Raw genomic sequence first — 13,224 nt, 5'->3', positions numbered from 1 at the left:
AATGGGGAAGATGTGATAAACAATTTCCGCGAGATTGCATTTATCACAGTGGTGTACATACAAAATGACTCAAGAGGGTAAATAGACAAGTAATTATGTAAATTACATTCCATTTGCCCAAAAGAGCCAGAGGACTAATTTTAATGCAACCCTGTCATTCGAGGAGTTCATAATCATTTCCAGGCATGCAAAATGTTGATGCTGCCAGTTTCTGTAGTGCAATGAATGCTTGCTTCACCCAGAAAACAAACCAAAACTGAACTGCAAGGCAGTGCAGCTGTGATCTGCATCTCGCTTCATGGTAGTCTGATAGTAAAGCGTAAATAGTGTCCCACATGGGTGCCTGCTAAGAGCTTGACAGTTGTGCTCTTTGGCAGTTCAGTTTCTGTTTTGGCGAAATTAGCCTGAATAAATTACACTGCAAAACATGGCAGTGTCACCTTGTTGCAGCATGGCTAGAACCAGTTATGAATTCCCCCGTATGATAGCTTGAAATCTTGTGTTAGGATCAAGCGTCTGGCTTGGCTGGTTACTACCTCAACTTAAAGAGCTTGCCTCTATGATGAAAACAACCCTTAAGGAATTCTTTCACATCTTCCCCATTTTAAAGAAATTTCTAAAGCATTTTCTAATACACCCTCCATATAATGTGTAAATAGCTAATTTAACACATAGATAAAAGCTCGGGATGCAATAAAGGAAACGTTAAATATACATACTGTAAAAAAAAATACAATTTTCATGACTTTATTCTTGCAAATTACTGAAGGTTCGCAAAACATTTATCCCATGAAAAATACTTATTAGATAAAACACGATTTAGTATACTAGCTGTACCAACTAAATGTTACGAAAATGTTAATCTAACAGGGGGGGGGGGGGGGGGGTACTTCAAGCAAATGGCACCCACTGTGCATTAATCGTGCTAGTAATAAATTTATTTGGGTAACGTTTCATTAACTTAATTAGTCACTGTGTCAATGCAAAATTTGTCGAGGATGTCAAGAAATTACCAATAACAGTGTTCAGAACGACCTAGCATTTGTGCTTGTTTATAATAATTAAAAAAAACAGAATTTTAAAACTACCACGTGACAATGCCATATTGAAAGCTATAAGTAAAGAGTGGACACTCTTGTTGGGCCTCACGGCTCAACTGTCAAGCTGCTGCCAGCGCCTGCAGCGACTAGGCAGGTCTTCCGAGATCGTTGGCGGAGTGCTAATCTTCATTATGCTTTTGGTTTTGATCGTAAATCTTTCGCTTATGTGTTCACCTTGAACACTAACGTACAGCGTCTAACATACAATGTATTTCACCTATGTATCCTAATGTAAAGCTCTGTAAAGTTTGTTCAGCGTGCCACATTCACAAATGTATTAAACTCGTGAATTTGTGGGGAAGCGCGACTCTCATGCATCCCCTGATATGCTATTTTCCCCTCATGTCTCGCGTGTCCCAGGATCCGGCTCTTCTGCGTAGCTTAGTGCTGGCGGTGGTTGGTCTGGTTGCAGCGCATTACGAGAGATGGCGTGAGTGTTTCGCTGGTAACGCCACCTAATGGCTGGGTTAGGTGGGCGCGACAGAGAGTAAACTCTTTCTCTTTGGCTCGTGGTCGGAAAGCGGCGCGGACGTTCTGCACGTGTGCCGATCCATGCTTCTGCGAGACCGTCTCGTGAGGCCTACATCGGAATGGACGAACACGATTGTCCGAATGCACCACTGTTCGCATGACCATACGCACAAACGACCAGGCGTTAGTGCCCAGCATGGGGCAAACATATTCACTTGCTATCCTGTCGCGGTGAGTCGGACTTGCTAATTTGTCGCGTCCTTGTCGGCATGCTCTAGCGATAATAATTCGGCTGGCTATAGATTGGCGTATAAAAGGTGCAATAAATGCCCTTGTGATTGTCTGCACTACTGTGTTGCCGTTCCTTTGTCCCAAGAGCAGGGATGAGTCTCCACAAACTGCAACAGTTTTTCAGGATGTGTGCCAAGCTGTTCATGGTACTTACTCAAGCAAGGTTGAATTAGCTCATGCAGAGTAGGAAAAAAATTGCAGAGTTGTTTGGACGGCCTTTAAAATATTGAGCCCTTATTCACAAAACATTAGCTAGAACTACACTCACAAAGCATTATCCTAGAACTGTTTGTAGGAGTGGGGGCCAGCCAATTGCGATGCTGGGCATAGCGGCTGGCCAATGGCAAACAGCACTTACGAATGAAAAGCTTTGCGATTTCGGCCTACAGATATTAAAGAGTGACCTTTGTTACCATATTGAAAAATTCGTTATTAGTTGGATATATCCTAACCATGGTAAAAGAAGCATTCTTTGTGGGCTCTTTTCATAGCATAAGAACAGCTGCAACAGTCAATTTACAAATTAAGGACAATTTATGAAATATTTAAGGTCATGAATGAGCTGCTTTCAGCTTGAAAGCAGCTGGAAGTGCACCTGTATTCTGCACACGTCATTACTCTTCGGTTTGCTTTATCTTGTTGAGTTCTTGAAATGAGCCAGAGAGAAAGAAGACACTCTATTCGGTGTGTAAGGTATCTTTAATGCAGGGATCATCTGCTTTTGACTTCAATCCCCTGCAGGGACGTCTGCGTCAGCAGGCGTTTGGTGTGTTGTGACATAACGTACCCGAGCACACGAGGGTTGGACCCTCCCGTGTGTAGCCGTGCGCGGCTTAGCCGTGTCCGGGGAAAGGGGTATCCTGGGGGTTGAGCTGATACCGGGTGTTCGGACCGTTAAGGCCCGCCGGCGGAGGCAACATGCCTCTTCGGCCTCTGCTTCACGTAGACGGCACCTCCAGGCTGACCCACCTGGGGTAAATTGGCAGTTGCGTTTTCCTGTCCCCCTCTCCAATCTTTTTCTTTCCTATCTTATTTCTTTTACTGTCCTATCATCTCTTCTCTTCTGTCACTTCCTAATTTCCTAGGGCGGCTAGGGTTAACCTTGCGTATGAGCCCTCCCTTGGGTATAATATATTAGGTTATAGGGGCAATGTATGGTTGGCGCCTGCAGCCTTACGCGTTAAGTTCTGCAGCGTCCCCATGTTGGGCTCCGTGCTGGGTGGCCACCATTGCTGCCGAAAACGGACCGAAATACTATGGGAACACCCGCATTTCCCTGCCTACTTGATCGTCACCCTCAGAAGAGGGTATGCACCGAAGACTTAAGTACGTTTCACCCGCACAAACGAGACCTATCCGATATACCATGTTGTACACAGCGAGAACTCTGAAAAACAGGCCAGACTCATTTCACCATTCATAGTTTCAAAATCTTTGACCAAAGCCTTAGGGTCAGGTTAGAAAGTGACGAAAATGGCAAGCGGGGACCTTCTTTTGGAGATCCCTCAGAAAAATCAGTACGAGAAGCTAGGTAGTCTGGTGACATTTGGTAACATACCAGTTTCTGTTGCACCACACCGATCAATGAATAGCTCACGTGGATTCGTGTCAGAGGCAGACCTTCAGGATTTGACAGAAGCTGAACTCCTGGAAGGGTAGAAATATCAAAATGTGACCAATGTAAAGCATATTATCCTTAGACGGGACAACAAAGAAATTCCAACCAAACAACTTGTCTTAACATTTGCATCTAGCGTTCTGCCGAAAACCATTGAAATGGGATACAGTAGGCTAACTGTCCGACCATATATTCCAAATCCTAGACGTTGTTTTTAATGCCAAAGGTTCGGCCATGGCTTGCAGAGCTGCCGTGATCAAATAACTTGTGCAAAGTGTGGAGTGCAGGGCCACCCCTCCGACAACTGCAGTGGCACACCTCACTTTGTAAACTGCAGTGGTGACCATCCAGCCTACTCACACTCCTGTCCGAACTGGAAGGAAGAAAGAGATAATCACCCTCAAAGTCAACGAAAATATTTCGTTTAAGGAAGCGCGTAAAAGGTGCTCACCTTTCCACAGCACACCTTATGCTGATACGGCGCGTTTGGGGGGCGGCGCCGCAGCGGCCAATGCCAAGTGCCCAGCCCGCGCGCAGCGAGCTGGTAACTTTGGCTTCTGACCCCAGGGTGGAAGTGGGTAAGCCTACTCCACCCAACCAGCAAACAGGCCAGGCTACCCTTGGGTTGCCGGCCCCACAAGAGTTATCTGTGGCAACCTGCGCTACACGCTGCGATCCCGTAAGACTGATAGTGGCTCCGAAGGTAGGCACCCGGCCCCTTCCAGCGCTGGCAACAGCCGGCGCAGCCAAATCCCACAGGGAGCCCCATCGACCTCCGGGCTGGTTGGCACAGGGGTCTTGCCTTTCCGAGGCGGGACTCTCTCGGAAAACTTCTCGCTCGCAAGAGCGCGTGTCAGGCGCCTCACAAGAGGCAATGGACACTACACCTATCCTCACGGTGCACCAAGCGCCTTAGGAGCGGCGAGGCACCCTCGAACGCTCCAGAAAGGACAAAACCCCCATTACAGAGCCTTGAAAGGGCTCTGTAGTCTAAGGCACCACTTCTGTTTTATTATGAATACACAAATTATGCAATGGAACGTCAGAGGTCTTCTAAGAAACCTTGATGATGTGCAAGAACTCATCCACGAACACAATCCAAAAGTGCTGTGTTTACAGGAAACACACTTAAAATTAAAACACAAATGTTCTTCGACAGTATGTTACTTTTCACAAAGATCGCGATGATGCGATAGCATCATCGGGCGGTGTTGCCATTGTAATTCAATAAAGCATAGCGTGTCAACGTTTACAGCTACGAACGGCCCTTTGAGCAGTGGCGGTTCGAGTTGTTCTCCTAAACAAACTTATCACTATTTGCTCGCTTTACATACCCCCACATTACAAATTAAACAAACATGAATTTCAGTCCTTTATAGATGAATTGCCAGAACCTTATGTTCTTGGCGATTTCAATGCACACAGCTACCTGTGGGGTGACCCTCGTATAGATCCGCGAGGTCGTCTTGTTGAACTGTTTTTTTTCTTCTGGTGCGTGCCTGGTCAATAAGAAGGAACCCACATATTACTCTCTTGCAAACAGAACCTTTTCTTCAATAGATCTTATAGTTTCCCAGTCTATACTGCCTGAACTTGAATGGGAAGTTACCAACAACCCTTACGGGAGTGACCACTTCCCCATACTGCTAAGAACATCTAAAGAAAACGAATATCCACAACAGGCTCCTAAGTGGAAGATTGATACAGCCGACTGGGAGAAATTCCGAATTCTCACTAGTATGTCATGGAATGACATGTCTTCTTTTGGAATTGATGCTGCTGTGCAGTATTTTACAGCCTTCATTATAGATGCTGCATCTAAATGCATATCTGAAGTAAGTGGTGTGGCATGCAAACAGCGAGTCCCGTGATGAAACGACGAATGTAGGAACGCATGTAGGAAACAGAACAAAGTGTGGGGGTTGCTATGCGCTTCTCCCACTGTAGAGAATCTTATCAACTTTAAGAAAGTAAAGTCCCAAGGCAGGAGAACCCGCCGAAAGGCCAGAAGAGAAAGTTGGCAGAAGTTATTAGTGAGTATCAACTCGTTTACAGATGAGGCCAAAGTCTGGAACAGGGTTAATAGGATAAGAGGGCGACAAACATATTCACTCCCTTTGGTAAATACACAGGGCGATACACTGCAAGATCAGGCAGACTCACTTGGGGAGCACTTTGAGAGCGTGTCAAGTTCAACCCATTATTCAAAATAGTTTCTCAAATATAAGCAAATAGAATGTAAGCCATTCATAAGAAAATGCCGACAGAGTGAACCGTACAACTGTCCTTTTAGTATTGCCGAGTTGAGAGCTGCCTTGAGCGCATGCAAGAGCTCTGCACCGGGATCTGACAGAACCATGTATGAAATGATCAAAAACTTGCACACTGACACCCACGTTACACTACTCGCACTTTTCAACACCATTTGGGCTGCAGGATACCTTCCAACCGCATGGAAAGAAGCCATTGTGGTCCCTGTTTTGAAACAACGCAAAGACCCTTCCTCAGTGGAAAGTTACAGCCTGATAGCCCTCACAAGTTGCCTTTGTAAGGTATTCGAAAAAATGATTAATCGGCGACTCATCGATTTCCTTGAACTGAGCAAAATGCTTGATCCCTATCAGTGTGGCTTCAGAGAAGGCTCCACAACCGATCATCTTGTACGTATGAAGGATACATCCGTGACGCATTTATACACAGTTTTTCTTATCCATATTCCTCAACATAGAGAAGGCGTACGACACAACGTGGCGCTACGGCATCTTGACAGACTTGTCAGAAATGGGCATTCATGGCAATATGCTAAACCTAATAGAAAGCTATTTGTCGAATCGTACGTTCCGGGTAAAAGTCGGCAATGTAGTGTCACATCCTTTTATACAGGAAACTGGTGTGGCTTCACACTCTTTATTGTTAAGATGACAACACTTCGTGCTTCATTACCACCGGGCATTTTTTATTCAGTCTACGTGGACGACATTCAAATAGGTTTCAAATCATGTAACCTCGCAGTGTGCGAGTGACAGGTACAGCATGGCCTGAACAAAGTGTCAAAGTGGGCAGAGAAAGATAGATTCAAAATCAACCCTCACAAAAGCTCTTGTGTTCTCTTCACAAGAAAGGCCTTGTCCCGGATCCTTGCTTAGAACTGTGTGGACAACGAATACCTGTCAGCAAAGAGCACAAATTCCTAGGTATTATACTTAACTATAGGCTCACTTTCATTCCACACATTAAATATCTTAAAGAAAAATGTCTAAAAACAATTAACCTAATGGAACTTCCATCCCAGACTACACGGGGTAGTGACAGGAAGTGTCTAATGAATCTCTACAAGAGCCTAATTCGGTCAAGATTGGATTATGGTGCCATAGTGTATAACTCTGCCACCCCGAGCGCGCTAAGGATGCTGGATCCTCTCCACCATCTAGGTATCCGCTTAGCCACTGGTGCTTTCAGAACAAGCCCAATTGAAAGCTTATATGCCGAATCGAATGAGTGGTCGCTCCACCTGCAGAGATCATACATCAGCTTCTTAAAGTGCAATCTAACCCTGAACATCCATGTTTTAATAACATTACCGACGTGACGTGTGCTACACTTTTCCGCAATCGTCCCTCTATAAGACAGCCTTTCTTGCTGCGTGTGAAGGAACTTAGCGGTGAAATTCATGTCCCACTCCTCGAGCATCGCTTAATGCACCTAACCAAGCTCTTACCTCCTTGGGAGTGGCAGGTGATAGAATGTGACGTATCCTTTCTAAAAGTTACAAAGCACACTCCAGAGGTCGAAATCCGAATGCATTTCCTAGAACTTCAGTACATGCACTCGTGCACAGAGTTCTACGCAAACGCTTCCAAGTCACATGCTGGAGTGTCCTATGCAGCTGTCGGTCCATCCTTCTCGGAGTCAGATGTACTACATCCAGAAATAAGTATCTTTACGGCCGAGGCCTGCACACTATTGTCGGTAGTGAAGCATATAAGGAATCAAAACTAAAAAAATTGGTTATATTTACGGAATCCCTAAGTGTTGTGAAGGCCTTGATGTCATTCTGTAAGCATGAAAATCCAGTAATTAATGAACTCTATTCCGTCTTGTGTAAAGCATATATATCTAACCAGCATGTGATTATATGCTGAGTGCCTGGCCATAGGGGCATCGAGGGTAACGTTCTAGCGGACCATATGGCCACATCAATTTCATTGCATGCAGTTAATCCTACTTCTTCGGTCCCTGTCACAGACCTGAAGCCCTTCTTAAGAAGGAAACTACGGAACCACTGGCAATGCATGTGGGACGCAGAAATAAAGAACAAACTGCATGTGATAAAGCCACAGTTAGGTTCTTGGCCCTCTGCAACAAAGTCATGGCGAACAGATGTCCTATTCTGTCGTCTCAGAATAGGACACACATTTGGCACGCATAACTTTTTACTCACTCGAAATGATCCTCCAACCTGTGGTAGATGCAGGGAGAAACTAACCGTCCTCCACGTCCTCCTGGAGTGTCGGGAAGGCGAGTCTGAGAGAAACATTTTCCCCTAGCATAGAGGCAGCACATCTCCCTTCATCCTGTAATGTTACTCGGCCCAGAACCGCTCTGACACCAACACAGTCCTAGGTTTCCTGAAAGATGTTGTATTACATGTTATTAGCCCCACACATTCGTGGCGTCTCCTCTCTTCAGAGGATGCCGCTGTGATAGCTGTTTCATATAGCACATGCCACTAGGCCCTTGTGTTTGAAGAGCTCTGGTGAGGCAGTAGTGTTCCAGGTAATTTTACAAACTCTCATATTCTATATTGCATCATTCTTTCACGATGGATTTTATTGCACATAGAACATGTCATTTGTCATCGACATAATCTTATTACAGATAGATTTTACGCACTCTAGAGCAACTATTTTTAAGGCCCCTTTACAGCCACGTCACATCAACTTCATAGAACTCATAACTACACTGCGAACTCATCACCACGGACCTGGCGCAAGGGCCATACCTGACCCTCATGGCTAAGCTGAGATGGTGCTGCCTTCAGGGCATGTCTGCCCCCAGAAGCATGTCAAAGCAGCATCTCAAGAATGAGGCCAGTAATAGCTGGTCCAGATGTTGGGAAGCTGTAGTTAGCCACCGATATTGTGGGGGCAGCACAAATTGATTGGTGGAGGGGAGCGATCGGGGTGGCGTGGAGTGGCATGGCTGTAATGCGTGGGGCATTCATTAGACTAAGGTTCCCCACCTTCCATGGAGTTTAATTAGAAGTGGAAGAGTAAATTCTAAAGGCCAGCAATCGAGGCACATGGTTTGGACCTGACGTACAGATGACTATGAGATGGATGCTTAAATGAGCCACTAGGACGGCTAAGCAGTGCAATCTTATTCTGCTGAGAAATCTTAATGTATGTCCAGAACATTAAATTTATTTGGTCATTGAACACTATTAAGAAGCATACCCTAAGTGGACACTAAAGAGAAACACTAGATAAGTTATGATTGATGAAATGTATTCTGGAAGAACTCTATAGTTTGGTTTATTTCGTGGTAATATAGATTGATTATTAGAAAAGGAAAGAAAGTTCGAAGTTCAATTTTTTTAATTTTACATTGAAACCCTAGGGCCAGTACATCAGTATGATGTCATGGATTTCAATATATTTTCTTCATTTGGACAGTGGTGATTCGCAACATGTTTTTGAAACCTTTTAAGTCCTTTCTTTCACTGGTATAGATGACATTCATTTTCACTTATAAAGATTTAACTACGCTGGAGCAGATGCCTTGAAATACTAAGGCGTCATAGCGAACTACAAGGCGGCGTTGCAACCCATCTTTCGTTTCTTTTCTGGCTTACGAAGAGTATTCTTGCTGTACGAGCGGCTTTATTGGAATTGTAGAAGAGTAATTTACTAACACAGTTTAGTTCTTCTATTTCATTGTCGTCATTGTCAGGCTATTGTCAGGCCCCTGTGAGTAATTGACCTAAATAAACATGCTCCTGTACAGACTCTAGAGGCTGACTGGTGATCATGAATTCTTGTTTCCTTGCTAGGCTATTAAACATTACCTTTGAGTTCTGCATATTAATCTTAAGCTTCACTTATGCACATTCTCTGTTAAGGTCCTCAATGATTTGTTGCAATACATCAGCATTGTTGCTGAACAGGACAAGGTCTTCTGCAAGCCTAAGGTTGCCAGGATATTTGCCGTTGATTCTCATTCTTAAGCCTTCCCACTCTAATAACTTGAATACTTCTAAGCATGTAGTGAATAGCATTGGAGAGATTGTCTTCTTGCCTGGCCCCTTTCTTCATTGGCAATTTTCTACTTTTCTTGTGGAAAGCAGTGGTAGCTGTGGAATCTTTATAGATATTTAAGGTATTCACGTATGCTTCCTGTACTCCTTGATTACATAATGCTTCCATGACTACTGCTATCCCTACTGAATTAAATGCCTTTTCATAATCTATGAAAGCCACATATAGAGGTTGATTGTACTTCGTGGTTTTCTCAGTTACCTGATTGATAAAATGGATGTGATCCATTATAGAATATCCCTTCCCGTGTTGGTTTGCTAAGCACAAGGTTACGGGATCGAACCCCGGCCACGGTGGCCGCATTTTGATGAGGTGAAATGTGAAAACACCAGTGTGCTTAGGTTTAGGTGCACGTTAAACAACCCCAAGTGGTCCAAATTATTCTGGAGTCCCCCATGACGGCGTGCCTCATAATCAGACTGGTTTTGGCATTAAAACCCCATAATTTTTAATATGTCCCTTCCTGAATCCAGCTTGTTCTCTTGGTTGATTGAAGTCAGGTGTTGCCCTGATTGGAAATTATCTTGATGAATATTTATACAATACTGAATGCAAGCTAATGTGCTTATAATTTTTCAATTCGTTAACGTCTCATCTCCCTTCTTATGGATTAGTATAATCTTGGCATTCTTCCAGCTGTCTGGTACACTTGGGAGGCATAGCGTATAAAGGGCTGCAAGCTTTGCAAGGATGTCTACTCAATCTTTGATTAAATGGACTGTTATTCCATCTTCTCCTGCCACTTTTCCCTGGAACATGCCTTGCGAGGCTATTCCAACTTCATTGCTAGTTATATAAGGAGCCTCTGTATCCTGTGCATCACTACTTCCTATGAAGGTAGTGTGGCTGCTCTGGGTACTGTAGTGGTCAGTATGGAATTCTGCGGCTTTTACTACATCAGCGAAATTGCTGATGACATTACCCTGCTTATCTTTCACTGCATACATCTTGCCTTGTCCTATGCTAAGTTATCTTCTGACTGATTTCATGCTGCAATCACTTTTTACTGCTTCCTCAATTTTTCCCAGGTTATAATTTCAAATATCCGTTAATATAAGTTTTGACAGTTCAGCGAATTCTATATGATCTCTTGAGTTGGACGCTCTCATGCTTTGTCCTTTCTTTATTAGGCCCTGCATTATTTGGGAGAGCTTACCTACTGGTTGCCTTGGTGTCTTATCTCCCACTTCAACTGCTGCTTTCAAAATCGGCCAGGTCAAGATTACGGTTTCATTCGTTGCCTCTGTTGTCTTCATCTTCCTATTCTAAAGCTGAATATTTGTTTGCTAGCACCAGCCTGAATTCGTGTGCTTTCACCCTTACTGCATCTAGGTTGGCCTGTTTCTTCTTGACTAACTTTGCTGTTTCTGTCTTCAAATTGAGGTGAATCATAGACCTAATTAACCTATGATCACTGCACTTTGCCCTCCGTAACACTTATACATCCTGCACTATGCTGGGATTGGTAGAAAATATGACATCACTTTCTTGTTTCACCATTATGGCTTTTCCAGGTCCACTTTCTGTTGCTACACTTTCTGAAGGTGTTCATTATTCCTTTCTGTGAATTCTGCCAACTTCTCTCCTCTAGTGTTCCTATAATCGACGTCGTAGTTACTAATTGCTTGTTCACCCGCCTGCTTTTGCCCCACTTTTGCATTGAAGTCGCCCATTACTACAGTATTCTGAATTTGCACTTCTCTCTATTCGTAATTCCACACCTTCATAAAACTGATCTACATCTACTGATCTACTTTCACCAGTACACTTAACATCACCGTGTAAAATACGGCTTGAGGTGGCCAATATGTACAGTCTCTGGGCGTGGTAAACGGCGCTTGGGCGATGGCAGGTCTCCATCTGGAATCACTTCATAGTTCACGTCGCTTACATGCCTTGGTACTGTGTATGGTCCAAAGTACTTGCTAAGGAGTTTCTCGCTGAGGCTTCACCGTCTAATGGGGGTCCAAACCCAAACTGGGTCACCAGGCTCATAGGTAACCTGTCGATGGTGGAGATTGTACCTTATGGCATCTGTACACTGCTGCTGTCTTATATGCACACAAGCCAGTTGACGTGCTTCGTCGGCGCGCTGAATGTACTCCTCGACGTCAGGAGCAAACTGGTCGAGCTGATCGATGCCTACGTACGGAATCATGGCGTCTAGCACAGTTTGAACATCTCTACCATAAATGAGGCAAAATGCCGTGAATCGTGTAGTTTTCTGCGTGGCAGTGTTGTGCTCAAACGTTACGTACGGCAGGATTTTGTCCCACGTTTTGTGCTGCACATCCACGTACATAGAGATCATGTCTGCCAATGTTTTGTTTAGTCTTTTTGTCAAGCCATTAGTCTGAGGGTGGTATGCAGTGGCCTTTCGATGACTCGTGTAACTCAACTTGAAGATGTCGTCCAGAAGCTTCGCTGTGAATGCCGTCCCTAGGTCAGTGATGATGAATGACAGTGCGCCATGCCGAAGCACAATGTGATGCATAAAAAACTGGGCAACTTCATATGCTGTTCCACGTGGTAATGCCTTCGTCTCAGCATAACACATCAAGTAATCAGTTGCGAAAATGATCCACTTATTGCCGGAGACTTCCTATTCCTATACAGACTTCCTGTTCAGAATATCAAGATTACAGAAGAGGGCGTTTTCAATCTGTTACTTCATGTTAATATAAAAAAAAGTCCCGCTCCTGACAAAATCCCCAATGAATTCCTTTATAGATATGCCGAATGGACATCCAAGTTTGTAACACTAATTTTTCAATCATCCATTTCTAGTGGCTCGTTTCCCACTGCCTGGAAGTGCGCAAAAATTGTGCCCATACATAAAGGTGGCCCGACCTCTGGCACTAGCAACTACCGGCCGATATCGCTCACGAGCACCTGTTCTAAAATGCTTTGTGTCAAAGCATCTGCTCACCTATTTAGATGAACATAAATTAATTTTTCCAGGTCAACATGGCTTTCGGAAAGGTTTGTCCGTCACTCAGCTTATAGAACTTGTGCATGACCTTTCTAGCACAATTAATGCCCGCGGCCAAACTGATATAATATTCTTAGACTTTGCAAAGGCTTTGACAAGGTGTCCCACAAAAAGCTTTTACTTAAGATCAGTGTTAATTTTCAAAAATTCTTCCCTTACGCGGTGGTTCACTTCCTACCTTGAACACAGAGAACAATATGTTCAATCGGGACATCAGCAATCTAGTTTATCTCCCGTGGTATCTGGCGTACCCCAGGGTAGTGTCTTAGGGCCCCTTTTATTCCTAGTTTTTACAAATGATCTGCCAAATGACATCACTACCCAAATAAGAATGTTTGCCGACGACTGTATATTGTACAAGAGAATAGTCACCAGGTGATCAGGCCGACCTTGATCTTAACTTACAAAAAATTAAGAACTGGTGTGATCGGTGGC

At 44.1% G+C, this 13,224-nt stretch overlaps 1 protein-coding gene across 3 annotated transcripts in view; it reads left to right on the top strand.

Moving 5' to 3' along the window:
* LOC126544836 (uncharacterized) overlaps positions 1-13,224 on the top strand; it is a 97,701-nt gene that overhangs the window by 15,990 nt on the left and 68,487 nt on the right. The gene's annotated exons all lie outside the window — the stretch shown is intronic.

This window comes from Dermacentor andersoni, chromosome 1, assembly GCF_023375885.2.
Source record: "Dermacentor andersoni chromosome 1, qqDerAnde1_hic_scaffold, whole genome shotgun sequence".
Classification (NCBI taxonomy): domain Eukaryota; kingdom Metazoa; phylum Arthropoda; class Arachnida; order Ixodida; family Ixodidae; genus Dermacentor; species Dermacentor andersoni.
The sequence above is the reverse complement of the archived record's forward strand: the minus strand, read 5'-3'. Positions and strand labels throughout refer to the sequence as shown.